Genomic DNA, 9,033 nt, shown 5'->3' with positions numbered 1-9,033 from the left:
AATTCACTTTCTGTTAGCACATCCTGTAATCAATAGATGGTTGATATGCGTGCATGATGTATGTCATTTATGTGTATAGGGTATGTCAGAGTTCAAATAGGGACACACTTCCACAAGACAAACTTCCACTCATTCATGCATTGATGTGAATGGGGGACAAAAAATGAAAAGGGAAATCCAGGATTGGTACATCCATTGTACTTCTAATTCAATGATAGTCATCAATTATTGAAGCATATAACTTATAAATGCCTCATGTGCTTATTCTTACCCCATCAAAACCCAAAATCTAAGCTTTTTTTAATCTTTTTTTACTTTTATGTAATGGTAAACAAATACAGTATAGCTTTAAAAGCTGGTTAGAACTTTAATTAAAACACGAGCAGCTGTTTTGTTCATGGCAGGAGATACAGTGTATACAACATAGCCACTGAGCTCCTTAGATGAGCTAACACGATTTAGGAGGCCTGGACTAAAGAGGAGGAGGAATGGGGCAGGAGGAAGAGGAGAAGGCGGAGGTGAGGAGAACAAAGAAGAATAGAGGAGGGAAGTTGACGTTGAAATGCTGAAGTTGAAATGTGAAAATGTGTGTCTCTATGGTCAGAATATGCATACATCAATGGGTAATCCAGTTAATAAGTACATGAAAGGTACTATGTGAAATATCTCACCTGAATACAGTATCATCCTCATATGATTTTAAGATTAAGACCACCCCTAAATTGCCATATGCAATTTGCTTCAGAGACGGTGGAGTTAGAGCATGATCTAATACTTCAGGACACGAACATGTTCTCTCTCTTTCTCGGTATATGCCAGGAACCCCATGCGATGTGTCAGTGTGTGCCCTTCCTCTCGCCACCATTTAGTTAAAAAGAAATATATTTGTGTTTGTCTGTTCTTTTTTGAACAGGCTAAATTTAGACGGGCCCTACTCTAATCTCATTGCTCTAAGACTGCTGGGTGGGTAATGCGACCACCACTCAAATGGGGTCCTTTAAGGAACCCCCCTAGGATCTAATCCTCCTGCATTCTAGGAAGTGGCGATAAAGGGAATGTGTCCCAGGTTGCCCCCATGTACTCCCAGCACAGACGGCCACAGCAGAAGTTGTGAGTGAAGAAGAACATTAATAAAGAAGAATTAATGAAGTCATCTCCCAGGCTTCTTCACAGACGGAGTGTTCGTGAGGAATCAATGAAGTGAGGATTACGGCGGCATTTGTACACATCCTGTGTTCTTGGTGCAGTGATAATGCGTCAGGGAGCAGATTGTGCTAAAGCTCATTAGGGACTGTCTGTCTGTCTATCTGAGTGCTACCCCCTCTGCATTACTACCTTATCCCCATTAGACACACATATACATGCATACAGTTGAAGTCAGAAGTTTACATACACCTTAGCCAAGTACATGTAAACTCAGTCTTTCACATTTATTTTACATTAATTTTAAGAATGTGAAATGTCAGAATAATAGTAGAGAGAATGATTTATTTCAGATTGTATTTCTTTCATCACATTCCCAGTGGGTCAGAAGTTTACATACACTCAATTAGTATTTGGTAGCATTGCCTTTAAATTGTTTACATTTACATTTACATTACATTTAAGTCATTTAGCAGACGCTCTTATCCAGAGCGACTTACAAATTGGTGAATTCACCTTCTGACATCCAGTGGAACAGCCACTTTACAATAGTGCATCTAAATCTGTTAAGGGGGGGGGTGAGAAGGATTACTTTATCCTATCCTAGGTATTCCTTGAAGAGGTGGGGTTTCAGGTGTCTCCGGAAGGTGGTGATTGACTCCGCTGTCCTGGCGTCGTGAGGGAGTTTGTTCCACCATTGGGGGGCCAGAGCAGCGAACAGTTTTGACTGGGCTGAGCGGAAACTGTACTTCCTCAGTGGTAGGGAGGCGAGCAGGCCAGAGGTGGATGAACACAGTGCCCTTGTTTGGGTGTAGGGCCTGATCAGAGCCTGGAGGTACTGCGGTGCCGTTCCCCTCACAGCTCCGTAGGCAAGCACCATGGTCTTGTAGCGGATGCGAGCTTCAACTGGAAGCCAGTGGAGAGAGCGGAGGAGCGGGGTGACGTGAGAGAACTTGGGAAGGTTGAACACCAGACGGGCTGCGGCGTTCTGGATGAGTTGTAGGGGTTTAATGGCACAGGCAGGGAGCCCAGCCAACAGCGAGTTGCAGTAATCCAGACGGGAGATGACAAGTGCCTGGATTAGGACTTGCGCCGCTTCCTGTGTGAGGCAGGGTCGTACTCTGCGGATGTTGTAGAGCATGAACCTACAGGAACGGGCCACCGCCTTGATGTTAGTTGAGAACGACAGGGTGTTGTCCAGGATCACGCCAAGGTTCTTAGCGCTCTGGGAGGAGGACACAATGGAGTTGTCAACCGTGATGGCGAGATCATGGAACGGGCAGTCCTTCCCCGGGAGGAAGAGCAGCTCCGTCTTGCCGAGGTTCAGCTTGAGGTGGTGATCCGTCATCCACACTGATATGTCTGCCAGACATGCAGAGATGCGATTCGCCACCTGGTCATCAGAAGGGGGAAAGGAGAAGATTAATTGTGTGTCGTCTGCATAGCAATGATAGGAGAGACCATGTGAGGTTATGACAGAGCCAAGTGACTTGGTGTATAGCGAGAATAGGAGAGGGCCTAGAACAGAGCCCTGGGGGACACCAGTGGTGAGAGCGCGTGGCGAGGAGACAGATTCTCGCCACGCCACCTGGTAGGAGCGACCTGTCAGGTAGGACGCAATCCAAGCGTGGGCCGCGCCGGAGATGCCCAACTCGGAGAGGGTGGAGAGGAGGATCTGATGGTTCACAGTATCGAAGGCAGCCGATAGGTCTAGAAGGATGAGAGCAGAGGAGAGAGAGTTAGCTTTAGCAGTGCGGAGCGCCTCCGTGATACAGAGAAGAGCAGTCTCAGTTGAATGACTAGTCTTGAAACCTGACTGATTTGGATCAAGAAGGTCATTCTGAGAGAGATAGCGGGAGAGCTGGCCAAGGACGGCACGTTCAAGAGTTTTGGAGAGAAAAGAAAGAAGGGATACTGGTCTGTAGTTGTTGACATCGGAGGGGTCGAGTGTAGGTTTTTTCAGAAGGGGTGCAACTCTCGCTCTCTTCAAGACGGAAGGGACGTAGCCAGCGGTCAGGGATGAGTTGATGAGCGAGGTGAGGTAAGGGAGAAGGTCTCCGGAAATGGTCTGGAGAAGAGAGGAGGGGATAGGGTCAAGCGGGCAGGTTGTTGGGCGGCCGGCCGTCACAAGAAGCGAGATTTCATCTGGAGAGAGAGGGGAGAAAGAGGTAGGGCAGTGTGAGCAGAACCAGCGGTGTCGTTTGACTTAGCAAATGAGGATCGGATGTCGTCGACCTTCTTTTCAAAATGGTTGACGAATTCATCTGCAGAGAGGGAGGAGGGGGGGGGATTCAGGAGGGAGGAGAAGGTGGCAAAGAGCTTCCTAGGGTTAGAGGCAGATGCTTGGAATTTAGAGTGGTAGAAAGTGGCTTTAGCAGCAGAGACAGAGGAGGAAAATGTAGAGAGGAGGGAGTGAAAGGATGCCAGGTCCGCAGGGAGGCGAGTTTTCCTCCATTTCCGCTCGGCTGCCCGGAGCACTGTTCTGTGAGCTCGCAATGAGTCGTCGAGCCACGGAGCGGGAGGGGAGGACCGAGCCGGCCTGGAGGATAGGGGACATAGAGAGTCAAAGGATGCAGAAAGGGAAGAGAGGAGGGTTGAGGAGGCAGAATCAGGAGATAGGTTGGAGAAGGTATGAGCAGAGGGAAGAGATGATAGGATGGAAGAGGAGAGAGTAGCGGGGGAGAGAGAGCGAAGGTTGGGACGGCGCGATACCATCCGAGTAGGGGCAGTGTGGGAAGTGTTGGATGAGAGCGAGAGGGAAAAGGATACAAGGTAGTGGTCGGAGACTTGGAGGGGAGTTGCAATGAGGTTAGTGGAAGAACAGCATCTAGTAAAGATGAGGTCGAGCGTATTGCCTGCCTTGTGAGTAGGGGGGAAGGTGAGAGGGTGAGGTCAAAAGAGGAGAGGAGTGGAAAGAAGGAGGCAGAGAGGAATGAGTCAAAGGTAGACGTGGGGAGGTTAAAGTCGCCCAGGACTGTGAGAGGTGAGCCGTCCTCAGGAAAGGAGCTTATCAAGGCATCAAGCTCATTGATGAACTCTCCGAGGGAACCTGGAGGGCGATAAATGATAAGGATGTTAAGCTTGAAAGGGCTGGTAACTGTGACAGCATGGAATTCAAAGGAGGCGATAGACAGATGGGTAAGGGGAGAAAGAGAGAATGACCACTTGGGAGAGATGAGGATCCCGGTGCCACCACCCCGCTGACCAGAAGCTCTCGGGGTGTGCGAGAACACGTGGGCGGACGAAGAGAGAGCAGTAGGAGTAGCAGTGTTATCTGTGGTGATCCATGTTTCCGTCAGTGCCAAGAAGTCGAGGGACTGGAGGGAGGCATAGGCTGAGATGAACTCTGCCTTGTTGGCCACAGATCGGCAGTTCCAGAGGCTACCGGAGACCTGGAACTCCACGTGGGTCGTGCGCGCTGGGACCACCAGATGTTTAACTTGGGTCAAACATTTCAGGTAGCCTTCCACAAGCTTCCCACAATAAGTTGGGTGAATTTTGACCCATTCCTCCTGACAGAGCTGGTGTAACTGAGTCAGGTTTGTAGGCTTCCTTGCTCGCATGCACTTTTTCAGTTCTGCCCACAAATTGTCATAGGGTTGAGGTCAGGGCTTTGTGATGGCCACTCCAATACCTTGACTTTGTTGTCCTTAAATAATTTTGCCACAATTTTGGAAGTATGCTTGGGGTTATTGTCCATTTGGAAGACCCAAAGCTTTAACTTCCTGACTGATGTCTTGAGATGTTGCTTCAATATTGCCACATAATTTTCCTGCCTCATGATGCCGTCTATTTTGTGAAGTGCACCAGTCCCTCCTGCAGCAAAGCACACCCACAACATGATGCTGTCACCCCCGTGCTTCATGGTTGGGATGGTGTTCTTCAGCTTGCATGCATCCCCCTTTTTCCTCCAAACATAACGATGGTCTCCCAAAAGTATGATCTTTGTCCCCATGTGCAGTTGCAAACCGTAGTCTGTTTTTTTATCGCGGTTTTGGAGCAGTGGCTTCTTCCTTGCTGAGCAGCCTTTCACGTTATGGCGATATAGGATTTGTTTTACTGTGGATATAGATGCTTTTGAACCTGTTTCCTCCAGCACCTTCACAAGGTCCTTTGCTGTTGTTCTGGAATTGATTTGCACTTTTCGCACAAAAGCACAATCATCTCTAGGAGACAGAACGCGTCTCCTTCCTGAGCGGTATTACGACTGCGTGGTCCCATGGTGTTAATACTTGCATACTATTGTTTGTACAGATGAACGTGGTCCCTTCAGGCATTTGGAAATTTCTCCCGAAGATGAACCAGACTTGTGGTGTTCTACAATTTTTTGCACACATGCACACAGTAGACATCCTAACCGACTTGCCAAAACTATAGTTTGTTAAACAACTTCTCTAGGATATGGGGCAGCATTTGGATGAAAAGCATCCCCAATTTCAACTGCCTGCTACTCATCCCCAGAAGATAAGATATGCATATTATTAGTATATTTGGATAGAAAACACTCTGAAGTTTCTAAAACTGTTTGAATCATGTCTGTGGAGTATAACAGAACTTATGTAGCAGACGAAACCCCGAGGAGAAACATTCAGATTTTTTCACCCTGTTTTCAATGAAATTTTCATTGGGAATCCACATTTCTAAGGGACGTGCTTGCAGTTCTTTCCACTTCCACTGGATGTCACCAGTCTTTAGAAATTGGTTGAGGTTATTCCTTTGTAATGAAGAAGTACGGCCATCTTGAACGATTGTTACTTCATGTGTACTGTTTGATAGAGGCGCAAGACCAGAAAGCATGCTTGAGTTTGTTTTCTTCCTGTATTGAACACAGATCATCCCATCTTCAATTTTATTGATTATTTACTTTAAAAAATTCCTAAATTTGTATTACAAAAATAGTTTGAAATGTTTTGGCAAAGTTTACAGGTAGGTTTTGAGATATATGGATGGAATTAATCAAACAAAAGGACCATTTGTGATGTTTATGGGACATATTGGAGTGCCAACAGAAGAAGCTCATCAAAGGTAAGGCATGATTTATATTTTTATTTCTGCGTTTTGTGTCACGCCTGCAGGGTTGAAATGTTCTCTCTTTTGTTTACTATGGTGCTATGCTCAGATAATAGCATCGTTTGCTTTCGCCGATTTTATTTTTTTTTCAAATCTGACATGTTGGCTGGATTCACAACACGTGTAGCTTTAATTTGTTATCTTACATGTGTGATTTCATGAAAGTTTGATTTTTACAGGAATTTATTTGCATTTTCTCTGGCTTTTGGCCAATTGGGACGCTAGCGTCCCACATGTCCCAGAGAGGTTTTAACAAGAAATTTGTGGAGTCGTTGAAAAATCCGTTTTAATGACTACAACCTAAGTGTATGTAAACTTTCGACTTCAACTGTATACACACACAGAGAGCTCAGTAGGGACTAATCTTTAGTGTAGTGCAAGGATGGGCAACTTTGATGGTGGTGAGGACCCCAAAAAAACAGAACTCATATATAGCCCCGCTATTGTTATTTACTGCTGCTCTTTAATTATTTGTTATTCTTATCTCCTACTTTTTTAAAGGTATTTTCTTAAAACTGCATTGTTGGTTAAGGGCTTGTAAGTAAGCATTTGACTGTAAGGTCTACACCTGTTGTATTCGGCGCATGTGATAAATACAATTTGATTTGATTTGATCATGAGGGGCCACAGTGGCTCGTGGGTCTGTATACCCTTAAGCAAGGCAAGGCACTAACATCCTTACTAACACGTCCAGCTGTTCAAATGGATCTTTAGCTAAAGCCAAGCCAGGTAGATCAGAGTGGATAAAGACAGAAGGTACCATAGAAATGACAACATCATTAACAGACCCAAACAGAAGGGCTGATTCAAGCTGGTCATGAGTGCTGCCAGGGATGATTCCATCTACAGAGGCCCAGGTGGAGAGAGAGAGGCAGCAACAAACAGACCATTGTGCCGTTAATCACAAGCTCAACACATCTGTGGCTGGTCTATTCAGAGCCCCAGTGAAGATGAGGAGTGATGATGGAAATGCTGCTTTTAGGGAACACGACCATGTATCTTATAAATCAACCTTATCCTGTTAGGATTCTTTCCTCACTCACACACAGAGACTTCATAGGCATAAAACAACAAGTTATAATGACAAATGCTGTTTGGTTAATACTTTATGTAATATGTCGGTTTACGCCTCTGGCCCTACAACTAAAGACCACTAGGAAACATGGGATCATACTGTCAGTGTGGGACTGAGAGAAGGGCCACAGTAGGTCTCCAGCAATTTCCCCATTGACTCTACTACCTGTGCTGTGCTGGACAAGTTAAGATGGCCGTCACGTCCGTCCATGGGAGATGGTGTTTTCATACTCTGTTTAACTCTGTGACCATCATCAACTCATCAGCAGTGAACGCACAGCGTATCGTACACAGCCCACCATATCCTCCCAGCTGTCGAGCAGCTCATATTCAAATATTCAGAAATCATATTCAATTTCAGTTAGCTACTGTAGTATATTTTACATTTTGACAATACTGATAGGCTTTATTTGTATATAGTGCTTTCATGCATAATTACACCACAAAGATCATGAACTACATACACGCAAGCCATTTTATGACACTATTTAAATGTCTGGTGTTCATTGAGAAGATATTGTTACAGGAAGCACTCCTGAGGGATGGCTGCTGTCATTGCAAAAAAAATAAAGGATGTTGATTCAACGTACAATTGTAAGGCAACCAGCTGCAATAGGATTGTGAGTTTGTTCAACAAAATGTTCACACAAAAACTTTTTGTTGTGAGTTTGCTCAACAATTGTACATTGAATCAACATCCCCGAAAATTCTATCAATAACAATATCAACTTCCTCAATAGCCTATGCTGTGTATCTTAAACCGTTATGACAAAGCACATAAAACATGCTTTTCAGAGCCCTGCATATCTTGAATGGGCTTGGAATGGAAAGAAGGATAATTGATAATAAAATGGATCTGTATGCAATGCCTCAGTCTTCCCATTCAGGAAGACATAGTAATGTCAAAGCAAATTGTATTGACTGGGTCAACACTACAACTGATAAAGAACACCTTACGGCACACCGGGGACTGTGAAGAGACACAGCTATTTTGATATATTCTGTATTGTAATTTACACTGTGTTATGTATTGTATCATCTAGGTGGGTGGCCTTGCATGAGCCTTGACTTGTGGGAGCGGAATTGGCGCATAGGGCAGGAGCCATCTCCTGTTTCTGAAGCGTGAGGCAGAGGCAGGATATTATGTAGTGTTATGTATATTATTATATTATATATTTTATGTCTTCTATTTAGTGTGTTTAATTTCCTTTTTGGACTCCAGGAAGAATAATTGGGGATCCCAATAAATACTACCTATACTACTAGAAAAGTTGTTCCTTGACCCAGTTTAAAGGATTTACAGGAACTGTACATTTAAGACCTCCAATGTTCTGTATAATTATTTATAACAGCTAATGGTCACTAGAAGAGCTTAATATGGATGTATACATGCATTTATCATACATTACACACAGGTGATTCACAGATTGAAGTTACCATAAATCTCTGATCAAACTTCTAAGTATTTGATCAAGGCTTCATCCCACTGGGGCAGCTGTAGGGCGGTCATAGAAGTATTATGATGGGCACTGGGTCAGCAAGCTAACTTCTCTGAGTTCTGATGGATTCATATTTTCCACACATAGCGATTTAAGCTCTCCCTCAGTTGCTTGCAACCTCTGAGTGGATGTAAGAATGGGAGATATGTGCATGCCTAAAGAAAGCCAAAGAATTTTCTCACCTCCACAGAGAGACTTTATAAAGAGACGTTTGGTCTGGATGAAGTCCCTGATCTCTCCTTGGCCA

General features: G+C 44.8%; 1 pseudogene; it reads right to left on the bottom strand.

The window, feature by feature from the left end:
• Positions 1–1,741: 1,741 nt before the first annotated feature.
• The window catches only part of LOC135525314 (uncharacterized), an 83,835-nt pseudogene continuing 76,543 nt past the window's right edge, over positions 1,742–9,033 (bottom strand).

Source organism: Oncorhynchus masou, chromosome 31 (assembly GCF_036934945.1).
Source record: "Oncorhynchus masou masou isolate Uvic2021 chromosome 31, UVic_Omas_1.1, whole genome shotgun sequence".
NCBI classification, from domain to species: domain Eukaryota; kingdom Metazoa; phylum Chordata; class Actinopteri; order Salmoniformes; family Salmonidae; genus Oncorhynchus; species Oncorhynchus masou.
Note: the sequence above shows the minus strand (reverse complement) of the source record. Positions and strands in the feature narration are given on the sequence as shown.